Source organism: Nicotiana attenuata, chromosome 8 (assembly GCF_001879085.1).
Source record: "Nicotiana attenuata strain UT chromosome 8, NIATTr2, whole genome shotgun sequence".
Lineage (NCBI taxonomy): Eukaryota > Viridiplantae > Streptophyta > Magnoliopsida > Solanales > Solanaceae > Nicotiana > Nicotiana attenuata.
The window spans coordinates 36,560,715-36,567,694 of record NC_031996.1 but is presented as its reverse complement, the minus strand read 5'-3'; the positions used below and the strand labels follow the sequence as shown (position 1 = coordinate 36,567,694).

Below are 6,980 nucleotides of genomic sequence, written 5' to 3'. Positions count from 1 at the left end.
TAAATATTCAATTAAAGATAAATGTGCATAATTGTCCTATTAAAGGCTGACGAGCCTAAATATTTAATTAAAGATAAATGTGCATAAATATCCAATTAAAGGCGGATAAGCCTAAATATTTAATTAAAGGCAAAATGTGCCTAAACGTCCTATTAAAGGCGGACGAGCCTAAGTGTTTAATTAAAGATAGATGTGCATAAATATCCAATTAAAGGCGGATAAGCCTAAATATTTAATTAAAGGCAAAACGTGCCTAAACGTCCAATTAAAGGCAGACGAGCCTAAATGCCCTATTAAAGGTGGACAAACCTAAATTTTAATGCATAAATGTCATATTGAAGGCGGACAAGCCTAGATATCATATTAAAGGCAAACTTGCTTAAAAATCCAATTAAAGGCGGATAAGCCTAAATTTCAATTAAAGGAAAAATGTGCCTAAACGTCCTATTAAAGGCGGACGAGCCTAAATGTCCTATTAAAGGCGGACAAGCCTAAATATTTAATTAAGGATACATGTGCATAAATATCCAATTAAAGGTGGATAAACCTAAATTTTAATGTATAAATGTCCTATTGAAGGCGGACAAGCCTAAATATCATATTAACAGGCAAAAATGCTTAAAACCCCAATTAAAGACGGATAAGCCTAAATATCATAAAGGCAAGCGTGCTTAAAAATCCAATTAAAGGCGGATAAGCCTAAATTTCAATTGAAGGCAAAATGTGCCTAAACGTCCTATTAAAGGCGGACGAGCCTAAATGTCCTATTAAAGGTGGACAAGCCTAAATGCGATGCTTGATTTAAACTTACAAGATTGGTGCAGTGTGAAGAGCTTGTCATGGTTCTTTCGAAGTAACATATATTGATGGTGCAATGCAGAGAGCTTGGTGCAATAATTTTGCAACAGCAAATGGTGCGATGCAGAGTGCTTGATGCAATGCCTTTGTAGTAGTGAATATTCCTGGTGCAATGCTAACAGTTGTTGGAGCTTCAAAATAACGTTTTGCTATTAATAAATTCCCGCACTCAAAGAAAAATTATAAGTTTCAAAGTTTGATTTGCGCTTGCTTGGCTTCATCCTTTGCTTTGCATGAACTTTGTGACTTTTGACTTGATGCTGAGCTTTGCGATAGCATGTAATGTTCGAGAATAGCTAAAATATGCCCCTGCATTACTCAAAGCAAATTCGTTAGTATAAAATAAAGTGGTTGCTTTGCATTGAACTTCAAAGTTTGGCTTTGAATCTGCAACTTGTTGCCATGTCATTCTGGAATTTGCTGTTATGCTTGCAATAAATATGTAGCTCGAGATTTCATTTTCTGCTTTGCCGAATGATGAGGATCCTACTGCAAAATCTGCCCCGATTTTGGCTTTTAGGGTAAATAGGATCTTTATTATGATGAGACCGAACCCATAAGGCTGCCACCGAACCCATAAAGTTGCCTACGTATCCCCTCTTAAACGGGAATCAGGTCAGAACATAGTTCATTACAAAAGCAAGGCATGATTACAAAAAAATAGCTGCTCGTAGGATGATAGTTGAAAAATGAAAATTCCAGCAACGCAAGGTGAACTAGTCTAGACGACGTTTCTTCTTCGGATGCCCAACCACGCTCGCTGTATTGCTTGTGCTGCTGCTAGTTGCATTTGAGATATTTGTTCTTACTAGTAGGTGCACTCGCAATTTGTTAGCATCAATCATATTCTGAATCTTATGCTTTAATGCTAGACATTCTTCTGTATCATGACCTTGAGAATTTGAATGGTAGGCACAATACTTGGAAGGATCAGATAATGGATGTGATGGGTCAAATATCCTCCCTTTTCTTGGTTGCACAACAATTACTGAGGCATTCAATCGAGTGAATATACTAGAGATTGATTCAGTCAAAGGCGTGAAGTTGCGGGGCTTCCTTTTCTTTAATTGGTGAGAAGCGACTTGTGCATGGCGATGTTGATATTGAATGCTTTGTTGGTGATGAGGCTGGAGATGCATGTCGCGGGCGTTAGAGATGGCATGATTTTGCAAAAGCTGGTGATTCTGATGGCATTCCGGTTGATGCATAGTCATGGCAACTGAGGCATTTTGCTTCTCTTTACTTTTCCGATTTTTCAGCATCTCGAGTTGTAAAGCATGATTGACAGTTTGCATGCTAACATTCCTTCTTTGATGCCGCTTCCTAGGAAGTCCTCGACTCTAATCAAGTCTGAGAAATTACGCATGTTCGCAGTAGCCAACTTTTCATAATGTATGCCATTTTGAATGTCAATTTCTTTTTCACATCTCTTATGAGGGCATACTGCTATTGGTTTTGCTTGCTTTCTTCAAATGGAGTTGTGGTTATGGGAGATATTATCATGACTTGATTAGGGTTGCAGGTTGGTGAAATTTGTGTGGAGATTGCATAAGTAGGAGCTGGTCAAGGGGATATGGTTAAGCAAATATTTCGGTTTGAGCTAGAAGTGGAGGTTGTATTTGGAAGAAGGTTGAAAGTTCTTCCCAGATTAACCCACAAGTTTCTTCGTACCACATTTGCCTCGGTATCTTCACCTTCTGCTTGCAACAATCCCTTACTAGTGCTGAATTCTTCAAAACGGTCGGCCATTATAGCGCGTCCTTTATGCAGATTCGCAGCCAAAACAGTGTTCAATGCGAGGCAACCTTTAAAGGAAAAATAAAACTCTTACAAAATAAAATGTTAGCATATTCGTCATAACAAAATAAATGCACCAAAATAATAAAATATATGATTAGATAGATTAATCCATGATATGGTTAAGAAGTAGCCCTAAACTAGAAACAATAGCCTAAATTGCAAAATGGATGGACGAGAATAACTTGTTATCTAGAGGGCTCTAACGCTAGAGACTTGTTGACAAGGAAGCAAATTGATTTAAAGATTTTGTGAAAGGTTGACTCATGTCGAATATCAAAGCTTTAGCTCTATCATAAGTTCTTTTCCTTGCATGACTCCGGAATTTTCAAAAATTGCCTCGATCTTTAGGAAGCTTTGATTATTACTCCATGGGATGATGTTCCTTTCGAGCATACTCATCCTGCGTGCTAAAAATCTGCCCCAGTTTCTTCACCATAATGAGACTGAGCCTTACGTAGGTTGCACGCGTAAGGGAGGTAGGTGGGGAATGATAATCTTTCAAATTCTGTGATAGAGTCCTTATTAATCATGCTTCTTCTGCATACCCATTGTTGGCAGCTTAGAATGCCCTTCCTAGCAAGCAAGAGTGCAGATTTGAAAAAACTGGCCGTTACACTCGTAAGTGGGATGCAGTTGTATGAAATGAAGAGTAGCCTTTTGCATTGGACGAGTTCTTAAGATCGGTTATCACTTCCTTGACGCCATAAATTTCTTGCTCTATTTGCCATTTTTGCTTCAAGCTTAGCAATCTTATCTTGGTATGATTTGGATTTCTTGTACTCAAACTCATCCGCATCTAGGTCAATCACTGTGATTTGGTTGGCCATATTGTCCTTGAACTTGTGTGCTTTGATGTTCAACTCAAGTCAACCTCTTTGGAAAAAGGTATATATAGTCACTATGGAGTAGATAAATATTAAAGGCTAAGGGTAGGATATTTGAGAATGCGTGCCTAAGAAATCGACGAGATCGGGTCTTGTAATATTACAATGTTTTAGAGAGGCCAAAGATGTGTGATTTTTGATATTAGAAAATAATTTGTTGATATTTGGATATAGACAAGCTCAGGATCAAAATAATTGATAAGGATATGGTAGTCAATGAAAAGAATCTAATATATATATTTTTTTTGTTTTTGCTTTAGCAAATCGTAAAGTTGTCGAGGCCGGGGAATACAGTGCCAACCGTTTTGAGACTTATGGGATAATAACTCGACTCATGTGCCAATCTTAGAATTAACGGGTGCGTAAAGATTAATCTCGACGACCCGAGATAAGACGATGCAGACATTTGAATTGAATAGGTAAAAATATTAGAATAACTTGACGATGCGAATTGACCAAAATAGTGGCCTTCTATTGCTCGGTAGATTGCGCAAGTTTGGACATCTACCAACTTGTAAATAAGAGTCGGCACGAAGGTTAAAATTCAAAGACAAAGGTAGAATACTAAGTAAATTTTATGAAACATAGAGCTACGAGGCAAATAAAAGATTTTGCCGGAGTTGGAAAAATTAAGGAAGAATTGAAAATTATGAGGCACGAGTGACAATATTTTAAAAACGTGTAACCATATTTTAATAAAAGGACTAAAATAAAATTAACGTGCAAATTTAGATAATCCTCATATATGGACCAAAATATATCACCTAAAGATTATACCAATTTTTAAAGAAGTAAGATGTTCATTGTTGTTTAAAGAAAATTCTTAAGGCTAGTTTAAGGCACGAGTATCGATGAATTTTCATGACGAACCGAGCCTATTGAAGAGTTTATGGGAAAGATGTCGTACTTTATAAAAATAGAAGATACCGAGAGACTAAAGATATCTTAATTAGACTCTAAGAATTGGAGTAGACCTAAAAGGAATTTGAGCCTAAGTAAATACCAAAAATGGTGCTCTAGAGTCGTTATGCGCAGAATATTTGGTGATTATTATTAATTCAGGAAAACGATATAGAAATAAGCAAAAGAAAGAAAAAATTATATGAAAAAAATAAAAGTATATATTTAAATAAAGATATAAGCAAGTTGGATAGTTGACACTTCCTTCTTCTGTAAAACAACAAAAAATGTTAGTAAAAATAATAAAGTCGAGTAAGTAACATAGCAAGTAAGCAAGTAGGCAAGCAAAGCATATGACACATTTCAAAGAGAAAATAATAGCGCATCCTAATACGTGGGGGCCTCTTTGTGCCAGATGTAGGCCTAACGTGTATTTGAAAAATAAATATGCCATTATGTATCATCTCATTTCTATAAATTAATTAAGTAATTCTATTTTTTTTAAAGCAAACAAATAGTAAAATATAACTGCTTAAACATTTTTTTTTAAAAGGGTGTATTTTCATCAAAAGAAAAAAAGTATAATAAAATATATTTACTATAATTAATTAAGTAAGTAATTTTATTTTTCAAAAGCAAAAAGAAGTACATGAATCACTTAAGCCATTTTATTTATTTTTATGTAAAGAAAATCAAAAGAAAGTACAATAAAAGATATTTTTGTCATGTGTAAACTTCTCGTTGTTCCGCAAGATTATGTCATTTGAAAACTTTACACATGTTATAAAAAGATAGTCATGCTCCTTTAACTAGGATTTAATTAATTTAAAGTAAATAATCCACATAATCGGCATGTTCACCCTTCAAATAATGCATATAAATATGATAAGTGTCACTTGGGGTTGAAAACCCACTTGGACATTTAGGTAAGGTTAACTAATAAATTTAATACACCTCGGGTATTAAAACACCTAAGGTTAAAATGATGCATGCTCTTAAATGGGTTTTGGTTTAGCTCTATCTTAGGTTGACTAAGAGTGAGTTTTCTAGACTGGTCTGCTCCCAAGTGGACAACTTGAGAGTGGAAAGCCCGTGACTGTCGACTGCACCGCTGATCGACATACCCACGAACATTCCCCTAAAAGGTACTTTTTTGAAAAATGCACAGCCGCAAACCACGTAACCGCTAGGTGTGTGCTTTGTGTGAATATTTCAGAAGTGGAGGATGTGAAACGGAATGACAATTTATATAAAGCAATGGTCAGTAGTGTTTATTCAAGTGTTATTTAATCGACATCAAATTTTATTTGATCAACACATAGACAGATCACACAATCTTTTGCTATTTTGTACCCAAAAAAAATCTTAAAGCATGCTTTCTATGTAGGAAATTAAACAGACAAACTAATATTTATTTCTAATATGAAGTAAACAAAAAAAAGACAAAACTAGGATTTGAGAATTATTGACCTTTTTGTGAGCAGTGAACGGGGCTTTTGAGGTTTCAGATCTACTCAGCGAACAAGATCGACAGTAGAATCGATTTTAACCAAAATGATGCGAATTTAAAAGAACAATGGTCAGTAGTGTTAAGAGAGTAGTAAGATATATGAGATTTTATGGTCCTCCTCCCGCTTGGCTTCGGCTGAGACTTAGAGAAGTATTTATAGGCGATAAAAAGCTAGGGTTTCTGAAGAGCGGGAACTTAAAATTTTGAATTCGAAATCTTGGTCAACACATCCGCTTGAATCTAAACGTTGGAGGTTTGGACGGACTTCATCTTCACGTGATGCTTCAGGCCATGCTTGAAATGGTGAAATTTGGTCTGTTCCTTGAAGATTCACCACAAAAAGAGAGATAAAAGAAAATACCAAGACAAAAATATGAGATAGAGGAAAATGACACATGTACAAAAAAGATCTAGCATATTCTGATGAAGAGGATGAAGAAGATTGTATTTTGTTTATAAGAGGAAAGGAGAGGAAGGGTGGGGGCGGCTGACAAGTCTTGGAAGAAAGACATGGGACCTAATTTATTTCTAGGTTTTAGTTAAGTGAGTAAGAGAGTAGTTGGGCTGCTAAACTAAGCTTTGGATGTTTGGGCTTCAGGTATTTTAGAACAAAATGGGCTTACTTATTTGGTGGCTTGAGAAAGAACTATTAGTCTTAAAAAAATCCAACATGTTATTTATTTGGGCTATAAAATTGGTCTGAAAAACAAAAGAAGTTTTGGGCTCCTAATTGGTCGATTTTTATGGCATTTTTTCGTTCTTCAAATTAATTCTTTTGAGCTTCTATTTAGATAAAATATTTTAATAATCATACTATATAATACTAGATAATATTAACATATGAAAATATCCCTTATACTAATATAACTAAAAAACTATAATATTCTTGGGATAAATACTTATAAAACGTATGATTAAAGAAACATTACTATTTTACTAAATAAAGAAGAATGACATGCTTTTTCACAAAAGGCGATAAGAATGAATGAACGAGTGCATAATAATAATAATAATAATAATAATATAGT

General features: G+C 35.0%; 1 long non-coding RNA gene across 1 annotated transcript; it reads right to left on the bottom strand.

Annotated features, from left to right (window-relative positions):
• LOC109231264 lies at positions 672 to 6,475 on the bottom strand. Its single transcript, XR_002068786.1, has 2 exons — positions 5,913 to 6,475; positions 672 to 1,167 (listed from the first exon to the last, which is right to left on the bottom strand). It is a non-coding gene; the product is annotated as an uncharacterized LOC109231264 (long non-coding RNA).